At 41.2% G+C, this 12424-nt stretch overlaps 1 long non-coding RNA gene across 1 annotated transcript; it reads right to left on the bottom strand.

Annotated features, from left to right (window-relative positions):
- Positions 1-5793: 5793 nt before the first annotated feature.
- LOC123491582 lies at positions 5794-10726 on the bottom strand. Its single transcript, XR_006661432.1, has 3 exons — positions 10616-10726; positions 10462-10522; positions 5794-6331 (listed from the first exon to the last, which is right to left on the bottom strand). It is a non-coding gene; the product is annotated as an uncharacterized LOC123491582 (long non-coding RNA).
- Between the last annotated feature and the right edge of the window lie 1698 nt (positions 10727-12424).

Below are 12424 nucleotides of genomic sequence, written 5' to 3'. Positions count from 1 at the left end.
AAGGGAATTGCTGAGAATAAAAGGCATTCATTTCTAGAATTTTTTTTTTTTTTTGCACTGATAAAAAGGATATGCAGAAAAGACGAGCTGTGGTGCTGTGTGTAGCTCAGTTGGTGGGAGTGTCATATATCATATACCATGTATCATACTAAGACTATCCCCTTTTCTCCACAGGTGAGCATGGAGAATACTGCTGGTCTATGAAAACTAAGTGTAGCCCCGGCGAGCTCCTGCTTCATGTCTACATCATGCTACCTGTGGATGTGTCACTGGTTAACGGGGAAACCCTCGGACTGAGAGCTACTCTCCCCCACCATAACAACGTACTGACTCCTCTCAACGGCCCCACGCCACTCTCCAAACTCTGTGGCCTCCGCTTCGACGTCACAGACCAGTTCACCGTGACAAAGAGATTTCCAACGTTCTGTGTGCAGGTGGTCCCACGGCAGAGCACCTTGGAAAACGGTGTTCATATTAGATGCCCACCTTTCCTGGTGATGATGTGGCAGAGGCAGACTAAGTAACCTACAAAGCAACGAGGGGGGGATGAAATGGACTTGTTAAACCAACGACCATCCAAAATGTGGATGGCATCAAGGTTAGTTTGTCAGAATTGTTAGGTAACCCTTCTCCTACAGCAAATGCATCTGGATCTGATAGTCTTGCTTATTTAATAACTATCTATCTAGTCAGCAACATATTGTATATAACACAGTGTTTCTCCATATATTGATTTAGCAGCGGTGCCCCTCCAATTCCAAAAAAAATATAGAGTGACAAGTTACAACATATATTTGTAGCATTTGATGCATTCAGTCTTTAAATACCCGCTACCTTTGTCACCGCTGCTGAAAGAAATCCTAGGGGAAACACTAACACTCACAGTGGGTTATATCCTGTTTTTGGAAAAGAAAAAGGATGCCAGATTGAAGATAGATTCAAATGCAAAGTCAGTAAAACAACCGATTGTCAGATGAAATACCCTGAACTCTTTCACACACAAAGACTGTTGACTAAATGGAGCACTGTGAACGATGACTTGAAATGGACTGTCAGTTTGGCAGCACATCTTTGACTCTGAAGGATGTGAAGGATGGCATTGAGAAGAACCTGAGGTAAATGTGTGGAAGGTGAAAATGAACTGTTGTATTTCATTGATTGATAGATGACAATATCATTGGTTAATACGCTGTCTGGACGTATGCTTTGGGTCGATAGTTGATTCTAGAATGAGATGATATTTCAAATAATATGGATTTGAGGCCTTTGTGTTCATTTGTGCTTTATTGTGTGGAGCAAACATTTGATGGCACATACACTACCGATGAAAAGTTTTAGAACACCTACTCATTCAAGGGTTTTTCTTTATTTTATTTTGTACTATTTTCTACATTGTAAAACTATGAAATAACACATATGGAATCATGTAGTAACCAAAAAAAGTGTTAAACAAATCAAAACATGTATAACATTTGAGATTCTTCAACTAGCCATCCTTTGCCTTGATGACAGCTTTGCACACTCTTGGCATTCTCTTGAATGAGTAGGCGTTCTAAGACTTTTGACCGGTAGTGTATGCATATTGAATGTATAAGCTTCTTATATGAATTATACTTATATACATGCATTAGCTGCTAATTTAAGTATGTGAACCCAGAAACTGTCCTACAGCACATTTATTTTATTTAACTTTAACTTCTATTTTATTTACTTTAACTTCTATTTTACTTACTTTAACTTGCTATAACACCACACTAGTTGGTTTGATTTATACTCTGTAAACTGTGAGCTTTACTATAATTTTTTCCCAACCATATCAAGTATGCACAACATTAAAACAACTTCTCATGATTGTGTATGTCTGTGAGCTTGCACAAAAAAGAAGGGCATAGTTTCATCTTTTACCAGAGCAAATCATTAGAAGTTGAGAGACCGGGAACTTTTTCAGAGCTGGAAAAGAAAACCTTTATATAGAAACCAGTAACAGGAAAATGGTGGACAGTTTGCAACAACAGTGGGCGTTACATTACCACAGCGAGCTGTGGAGAGCATTATATTGACTATAGCTCCCTCTGCTGGCAGAAACACAATATCATGAACATACCTACTTTGCCCTATTTTACTCAGGGTGGCACACAGCACATGATGGTCCCCACCAGGGCTGGGGTCAATTGAAATGTAAGGCAGTCAATTCAAGGAAGTCAACTGAAATAAAAATTCAAACTTGAAAAAAAAAATAGATGTTCAATTACTTCTCAATAGGAGAAGAAGCTATTTATTTCAAAGTTTTCTTTATTAAAAAAAAAATAATAATCTTAAATTAAAATCACTTCCTGAATTGACTGCTTTCAATTCCAACAGACCCCAGCCCTGGTCCCCACTCCCAACTATGGGAAACGCTGCAGCCACCCACCTATTCTCTGTTAACACATAATTCTACACATTTCTCATTCTCTACACAGCTGAATAGGGAAAAGTATGCAGTTTGATGTCAAGTCTAAGAAAGACTACTGTTTGAGTGTGCAAAGCACATAGGAAGATCTAGCTTCCACCATGTTTCCCCAAGCTGGCCTCTTTTGATTGTGGTGCCAGGAAGAATCTTTAGAAAGACTCGTGCCTGGACTGAACACAGAACAGGAACAGTATGTCCCCTGAAGAGGTTTCAAAAACTGGTGAGGAACATGCAGTGAACCGGTGAGGGACATACAGTGCAAGTGCAGCAGAGTCAAATAAACTCAAACAAAATTGTATTCGTCACATGCTTCGTAAACAACAGGTGTAGACCAACAGTGAAATGCTTACTTATGGGCCCTTACCCACAATGCAGAGAGAGAGAAAATAGAGAAATAATAGAAAAGTGAAACACTTTTTAAATCACAATGAGTAATGATAATCAAATCAAATCAAATTGTATTTGCCACATGCGCCGAATACAACTGGTGTGGACCTTACAGTGAAATGCTTACTTACAAGCCCTTAACCAACAATGCAGTTTTAAGAAAAATAAGTGTTAAGTAAAAAATATTAAATGACAAATAACTAAAGAGCAGCAGTAAAATAAAATAACAGTAGGGAGGCTATATACAGGGGGTACCGGTACAGAGACAATGTGTGGGGGCACCGGTTAGTCGAGGTAATTGAGGTAATATGTACATGTGGTTAGAGTTAAAGTGACTTTGCATAGATTATAAACAGAGAGTAGCAGCAGCGTAAAAGAGGGGGTGGGGTGGGGTGGGGTGGGGTGGGGGGGTCAATGCAAATAGTCCGGGTAGCCATGATTAGCTGTTCAGGAGTCTTATGGCTTGGGGGTAGAAGCTGTTGAGAAGCCTTTTGGACCAAGACTTGGCGCTCCTGTACCGCTTGCCGTGCGGTAGCAGAGAGAACAGTCTATGACAAGGGTGGCTGGAGTCTTTTACAATTTTTGACACCGCCTGGTATAGAGGTCCTGGATGGCAGGAAGCTTGGCCCCAGTGATGTACTGGGCCGTACGCACCACCCTCTGTAGTGCCTTGCGGTCGGAGGCCGAGCAGTTGCCATACCAGGCAGTGATGCAACCAGTCAGGATGCTCTCGATGGTGCAGTTGTATAACTTTTTGAGGATCTGAGGACCCATGCCAAATATTTTCAGTCTCCTGAGGGGGAATAGGCTTTGTACACGAGGTACCAGTACCGAGTTGATGTGCTGGGGTACGAGGTAATTAGGGTAGATCAACTACATGACCAAAAGTTTGTGGACACCTCCTCGTCAAACATCTCATTCCAAAATCATGGGCATTAATATGGAGTTGGTCCCCCCTTTGCTGCTATAACAGCCTCTACTCTTCTGGGAAGGCTTTCCACTAGATGTTGGAACATTGCTGCAGGAACTAGCTTCCATTACGTATTGGATTGCTAAAAGATACAAGTTTTACATTACCATGTAGTTTACCAATAAAATGGTCTGATGGTGAATTGAACATACTTGGTATACATATCCTGAAATAAATAAATGATCTCAATACAATACATTTTAATAGAAAGTTAGCAAAAATAGATAAAATCAAATAAAAAAGTATATCAGTTTCACTTAAGGACCAAAGGATCGTCAGCCGTCCCATATAGATTGCAAAATAGTTGGGAAGAGATTTTTGATGTACCGATCCCATGGCATAGTGTTTATGAACTGACATGCAAAACGACGCCGGATTCAAAAATTAGAATCTTTCAATTTAAATTATTATATTCAATTCTTGCTACCAATAGAATGTTATTTATATGGGGGATACAATCTTCCCAGCTCTGCAGATTTTGCTGTGAAGAGACAGAATCATTAGATCATTTGTTTTGGTTCTGTCCATTTGTAGCTTGTTTTTGGACACAGGTCCAGGAATGGCTAAAGGATTGCAATATTTACCTGGAGCTAACCCTGCAGATAGCACTACTGGGTGATCTGAAAAGTCATAGTCAATCGATCAATAATGTAATAATACTTTTAGCAAAAATGTTTATTTTTAATTCACAATCTGTAGAAGCAATGAGAATAGAAAGGTTCAGAACTTTTGTAAAACATCACAGTACGGTTGAAATATATATGGCAAATAGAAATCCTATGTGGATGGTGTTAAGAGATAGATGGGAGGTATTGAATAGAGTTGAAGGATGGGACTAATAACAAATAACAACAAATAATAACAAAGATAGCTAATAATGTAAGCATACTGTGTCCATAGTAAGTATATAGGTTGTATGTTGGGAGCTTTTGGGAAAGAGCACAGTTAGAAAGATATGGCATATAGAAGCAAACCGGATGGACATCATGAAAATGATCGGAGAGGTTGAGAGTAGAAGAAGTTCAGGAGCAAAAAATAATATATATATATATATATATATATATATATATATATATATATATATATATATATATATATATATATATATATATAATAGAATTATTGTAAAATTAACTGTGTCCATAAGGTGTAGATAGTAAGTATAGACCGGAAGTAGAGGCCTGGGCATTGTTGTTCACTAATTAACTCCAAGTAGGGAAAGGATGGTGGGGTTGAAAAGTAATAAAGGGGAGTATATATATAAAAAACATGGGGGATTGGAAGTGATGCAGACAATTACATTGATAGAAGATACAATCTATCTGCAATATTAAGCTGATCCACCCAAAAAAAAAAATAATAATAATAATAATATAGATTTTATCTTCCTACCATGGAAAGGTAAATACCTTTCTATTTGTGGGAAAATCGCCCTGATTAATTTAGTCATATCACAGATTGCTTATGGCTCTGCCCACCCAAATGATTCGTTTTTTAAATCATATGAGCAAAACATATTTTACATTATTTGGAATGCTAAGCCAGACTAAATTAAACATGCCTATTTATATAATGAATAAGAATTCGGAGGGCTGAAATTATTAAGTATTAAAGCATTAAACCTCTCACTAAAAGCTTCACTCACACATAAATTATACTTAAACCCGAACTGGTTTTCCACTAGATTACTAAGAATGATGATCATACACACATGCTAACCTCTCACCAATACAATAACAGCAAATGCACACAACAAATGTGTAAAGTCACAAGCTTGATGTAGTCATTGCGTGCTATAAATATGGGACCAAATACTTAACTTTTTACTATTTTAACACAGACAAGTGAATTTGTCCCAATATGTACAAAAAAAGTGCTGTCATTTCTAAACGCTTCACCCAATATGGATGAAAATACCCTCAAATTAAAGCTGACAATCTGCACTTTAACCTCATATAGTCGTTGTTTGATTTCAAATCCAAACTTATGAAGTATAGAGCCAAAATAAGAAAAAATGCTTCACTGTCCCAATAATTACGGAGGGCACTGTATATGGGAATGTTTGTTCAATCCAAAATCAACTGATTGCAGCATTACCGCAAAAATGGAGGAGACAAGTGGAAGGGGGACAAGGTTGGGAACTTGTTTGTCTGCCATGTATTAAATACCAAAATTGGCTGGAAAAGATCGTCATAAATAGAAAAATATACAAGTTTCATTTGAGGACAAACATGTTCACAGCTACGCCATACAGGTTACAAAATAACTGGGGAGATATTTTTTGATGTACCGATTCCATGGCACATGGTGTATGAACTGATCAACAAAACCACGTTTCATTCAACACTTCAAGTTTTTCAATTTCAATTATTATGAAAATGTCTTGCCACCAACAGAACGCTATATACTGTATATGGGGCATACAACAATCTCAGCTCTGCAGTGAAGAAACAGAATCACTCGATCATTTATTCTGGTATTGTCCCCATGTAGCTTGTTTCTGGTCACAGGTTCAGGAATGGCTGAAAAATCACAACATTTTAAAATGAAATCTACAAATAGCAGTGTTGGGCAATTTGGAAATCCATAGTCAATCAATCAACAATATCATACTCTTAGGAAAAATATTCATCTTTAATTTACAATCTGTGGATACTATGCAATTAGAAAAGTTCAAAATTCATGTAAGACATCACAGCACAGTTGAAAAATATATGGCACATGGAAATCAAAAGCTAGGTGGGATGGACTGAGAGTAGTAGAGGGGTGGGATTAAAGCGCTCATGATAGGTGGGATGGACTGAGGGTAGCAGAGGGGTGGGATTAAAGCGCTCATGATAGGTGGGATGGACTGAGAGTAGCAGAGGGGTGGGATTAAAGAGCTCATGATAGGTGGGATGGACTGAGAGTAGCAGAGGGGGTGGGATTAAAGAGCTCATGATAGGTGGGATGGACTGAGAGTAGCAGAGGGGTGGGATTAAAGAGCTCATGATAGGTGGGATGGACTGAGAGTAGCAGAGGGGTGGGATTAAAGAGCTCATGATAGGTGGGATGGACTGAGAGTAGCAGAGGGGTGGGATTAAAGAGCTCATGATAGGTGGGATGGACTGAGAGTAGCAGAGGGGTGGGATTAAAGAGCTCATGATAGGTGGGATGGACTGAGAGTAGCAGAGGGGTGGGATTAAAGAGCTCATGATAGGTGGGATGGACTGAGAGTAGCAGAGGGGTGGGATTAAAGAGCTCAGGATATAGAACACTGGATACAATAACTTCAGAGAGTATTCATACCCCTTGACTTATTCCACATTTTGTTGTGTTACAGCTTGAATACACACAACAACAAAAAAATGTATGCACGCATGACTGTAAGTCGCTTTGGATAAAAGCGTCTGCTAAATGGCATATTATTATTATTATATAATAATTCAAAATGGATTCCATAAACAAATTGTCTCACCGATCTACACACAATACCCCATAATGACAAAGTGAAAAAAGATTCTTAGATATTTGTGCAAATGTTAAGAAAATTAAATACAGAAATATCTCATTTACATAAGTATTCACAACCCTGAGTCAATACATTGTAGCAGCACCTTTGGCAGCGATTACAGCTGTGAGTCTTTCTGGGTAAGTCTCAAAGAGCTTTCCACACATGGATTGTGTAACATTTGCCCAATATTCTTAAAACAATTCTTCAAGCGCTGTCAAATTGGTTGTTGATCATTGCTAGACAACCATTTTCAGGTCTTGCCATAGATTTTCAAGTAGATTTAAGTCAAAACTGTAACTCAGCCACTCGGGAACATTCACTGTCTTCTTGGTAAGCAACTCCAGTGTAGATTTGGCCTTGTGTTTTAGGTTATTGTCCTGCTGAAAGGTGAATTCATCACCCAGTGTCTGGTTATCTGAACCAGCTTTTCCTCTAGGATTTTGTCTGTGCTTAGCTCCATTCTGTTTATTTTTTATCCTGAAAAACTCCCCAGTCCTTAACAATTACAAGCGTACCCATAACATGATGCAGCCACCACTATGCTTGAAAATATGTATACCATCAGGCGACATCTTGACGACTGATACACAGGAATGTTCTTGCAACGTTCCCATGAAACTTGTCTAGAACAGAATATTGAATATTCTAGAACATGTTAACCACATTCTGGCTAAGTTCTGTTTGGCATTAAGGGAGTGGTCTCTTGCACGTCACTGGAACATTCATATGAAAACATTAGGTAATGACCTAACGAGACTCTTAAGGGAACGTTCTCGAAAGTTGTGGGAACGTTTGTCGTTAGCTGGGAAGGCAGGCTTACAGCAAATAATGTTAGCGAGAGGAAGAGAGGGAGCCTTCAGGGCCTGCCCCTAAATGTCAGGACTGACGGAGTTCCACTGCCCCACAGCCGATAAATTACAGCCTATTGGTGACACACTCCGAGCGAGGCACCCTCCCACCCCTGAGCGACCTGTGTTTCCAACACTTCTCCGAATAAACACTTCCTGGCAGCAGTACTGTCTGTAATCCCTCAGCCAGAGCAGAGCAGTAGAACAGGAGGTAAGGCCCTAACACAGCCCAGCCTGCGAGGTGAGGGGAAGGTGGGGAATCCGTCCCAAATGGCACCCTATTTCCTATATAGTGCACTACTTTTGACCAGGGTCCATATAGCAAACTGGGCAAAAGTAGTGAACTAGGGAATAGGGTGCTGTTTGGGACGCAGCCGGGTTTCTATCTGCTCTGGCTCTTGGCAGCCTGCCAGACAGCTCTACAGAGAGAGAGAGAGAGAGGAGAGAGAGAGAGAGGGAGAGAGAGAGAGAGAGAGAGAGAGAGAGAGAGAGAGAGAGAGAGAGAGAGAGAGAGAGGGTGGAGAGAGAGAGAGAGAGAGAGAGAGAGAGAGAGAGAGAGAGAGAGAGAGAGAGAGAGAGAGAGAGAGAGAGAGAGAGAGAGAGAGAGAGAGAGAGAGAGAGAGAGAGAGAGAGGGAAAAGAGAGAGAGAGAGAGAGAGAGAGAGAGAGAGAGAGAGAGAGAGAGAGAGAGAGAGAGAGAGAGAGAGAAAGGGAGAGCGCAAGTGTCCAGTGACTGACCTTTCTTAGGCAGCCAGCCTTCATTCTGGGCGTATTAAGGGCTGGCTGCACGTGTCGTGTCCGTGCCCAATGCCCATGCTTCTTCTAGCACAGCTCACAGACATTATTTGCCTGCCTGACGAGCCTTGGCCCGATGCCATCCAGTAACCATGCACAGAGGGAGAGGCACACATTTGATTGGTTTAATCCAGCCCAGTGTTTTGTTCTGATGCCTAAACACACTCAGGATCATATTTCTACCCAGGCATCTTTGCATCCAACCATATGTGACATATGTACGGCACACAATAAGCACTGGATCTCAGTTACAGGCTGAACGAGATATAGCGTAGCACCCCGTATTATCGGCACATTCAACATCGTTTAAGAAATATATTACCTTCAACAGTGTAATCTTTTGATCAAGCCATCAATGTTTTGTGATTATTGGTGTCGTAAAAAAATGTTAGCTAACGGGTTAGCAATTAGCATGTTTGAAATTTCATTGAAAATACTACTATTATCAGCTTTTTGATAAGCGGGTTAGCAAAAAAAAATACATCCCATATTAGCGGCATACAATCCCCAGTTATTGGCCACCTGACTATTTTGTTCAATTACAAGATATATCAGTTACATTTTGTTCGAAAAAGAGACACCAGTGTTTACTAGATAGTTGACTAGTTGGCTAGCCTTCCGGTAAAAAACAACAACTTTCCTGTCAATGTTTTATTGCGTAGCCCGGTGCGCCCTCCTGTGGACTCTTAAAAAATGGTTATTCGCCAACATATTCAGTGTCGTAACCAAATCATGTCTCAATTTGTTTTATAGATTAATCTTATGTTTTGAGAAAGTAGATAACAGTTTAATACTAAAATATAAATGAGTATGAATAATTTACATCAAATACAACTTTAATTTCAGGGAGGAATACACAAGATGGGTTGAATAAATATTATATTATATTATATTTTAGACGTATTTTTTTACACATAAATAATTTCATATGAAAACAAACAAAACAAACAATTACATCTCGACCTCCATCCCTATATTGTCACAAAAATCACAATAAAAATACAGCTCCCCCGCCAACCCTAGATCCCACTGCACACACCTGCAGTGGAACCAGTGCTGGCAGAAGTCACAGCACACCCATGGCACATTTTTACATTTTAGTAATTTAGCAGACGCTCTTATCCAGAGCGACTTACAGTTAGTTAGTGAGTGCATACATTTTCAAACTGGCCCCCCGTGGGAAACAAACCCACAACCCTGGTGTTGCAAGCGCCATGCTCTACCAACTGAGCTACAGGGGACTACACCTCAGACCTACACTCCTGAAGGGAGCTTGCAGGTGGATCACGCTCCCCGCAGCGAGCACAGCAGGTGGTGTCTTCTTTTATTTAAAAATCAATAAAAATCTAATTGATTAACATGGTTTTGCAAAATGTAGAACTTCTACAACAACAATAGTAATTGAAATAACTGAGAGAGAGAGAAAAACAGATTATGAAGTACCTGAGAGTGGTGCCATGGGTGTTAGACAGAGCATGTTTCATGAAAACCCTTTTCAACTTTTTTTACATCAATACCTCTGGAGGAAGCTGCAGTAGTTTTGGAGGAGGTGGACATGCCTTGAGGAGGTGTTATGGACTGTAGAGATGTAAAGACAGAAAAAACGTTGAAACATTGCAGTTTTATCAAACACAAACTGTCTTTTTTTTGTGTAATTTAACATGTGTTTACCTGTGGAGGTGGCTGTATTCGAATTGCAGGGGGCCAGGGACACCAGACGAGGCTGCTGTGGTGGTGTGATCAGGGGAGATGGAGGAGGCAGTTGGTCCAGGGAGTCTTCTGTATCGGTCCAGCCGATACTTCAGGACAGTAAGGATGTGCCCCAGGTCCTTCGCTATCAGCCCCCCCTCTATTAGGGGGTGCTCTTCTAGGGCTGGGACTGGAGCAGGGGGTGGAACTGGGACTGGAGCAGGGGCTGAGGGTCCTCCTGTGGTCGCTGGGGAGGAGGCGCTGACGGACGGCACAGTGCTGCTGGTTCCTGGAGAGGCGGTGGTGGGACCCGGTAGGGACCGAGACGGCATTAAACGGGACCCTTCAATGGCTGAAGGGTCAAAAGGGAAGAGGCCACACTTATTATACCCTTGCACCACATGTCCTTGCAGCGCTGGTACGGGTAGCGGAATACTCTGGAAAATTCTGATTTGTTTACCATGTAGGAGTGGTCAAAATGGCTAAGGTCTCCAGCTACCTTGGAGAACTCAGCCTTTAAAAGGGCCAAAGTATGCCACGTCCAGCGGCTGCAGGACATGGGTGCAGTGTGGTGGAAGACAAAGAAGTATAACCCGTTCCCTTAGTGCCGCCGCGAGCACCTCCGGGTCCATGTGACTCTTGTGCCCATCGAAGAGGAGAAGGAGAGGGCGCTCCTTCACTGCATGCTTAATGAAGTGCTGAAACCACTTCCTGAACAGGTCCCCGTCAATGTAGCCACTGTTTGACCGTCCATACAGTGGGGGAAAAAAGTATTTAGTCAGCCACCAATTGTGCAAGTTTTCCCACTTAAAAAGATGAGAGAGGCCTGTAATTTTCATCATAGGTACACGTCAACTATGACAGACAAATTGAGAGAAAAAATTCCAGAAAATCACATTGTAGGATTTTTTATGAATTTATTTGCAAATTATGGTGGAAAATAAGTATTTGGTCACCTACAAACAAGCAAGATTTCTGGCTCTCACAGACCTGTAACTTCTTCTTTAAGAGGCTCATCTGTCCTCCCCTCGTTACCTGTATTAATGGCACCTGTTTGAACTTGTTATCAGTATAAAAGACACCTATCCACAACCTCAAACAGTCACACTCCAAACTCCACTATGGCCAAGACCAAAGAGCTGTCAAAGGACACCAGAAACAAAATTGTAGACCTGCACCAGGCTGGGAAGACTGAATCTGCAATAGGTAAGCAGCTTGGTTTGAAGAAATCAACTGTGGGAGCAATTATTAGGGAAATGGAAGACATACAAGACCACTGATAATCTCCCTCGATCTGGGGCTCCACGCAAGATCTCACCCCGTGGGGTCAAAATGATCACAAGAACGGTGAGCAAAAATCCCAGAACCACACGGGGGGATCTAGTGAATGACCTGCAGAGAGCTGGGACCAAAGTAACAAAGCCTACCATCAGTAACACACTACGCCGCCAGGGACTCAAATCCTGCAGTGTCAGACGTGTCCCCCTGCTTAAGCCAGTACATGTCCAGGCCCGTCTGAAGTTTGCTAGAATGCATTTGGATGATCCAGAAGAGGATTGGGAGAATGTCATATGGTCAGATGAATCCAAAATATAACATTTACATTTTACGTCATTTAGCAGACGCTCTTATCCAGAGCGACTTACAGGAGCAATTAGGGTTAAGTGCCTTGCTCAAGGGCACATCGACAGATTTTTCACCTAGTTGGTTCGGGGATTAGAACCAGCGACCTTTCGGTTACTGGCACAACGCTCTTAACCACTAAGCTACCTGCCGCCCCTTTTTGGTAAA

Source organism: Coregonus clupeaformis, chromosome 9 (genome assembly GCF_020615455.1).
Source record: "Coregonus clupeaformis isolate EN_2021a chromosome 9, ASM2061545v1, whole genome shotgun sequence".
NCBI classification, from domain to species: Eukaryota; Metazoa; Chordata; class Actinopteri; order Salmoniformes; family Salmonidae; genus Coregonus; species Coregonus clupeaformis.
This window is presented reverse-complemented; position numbering and strand designations above follow the sequence as displayed.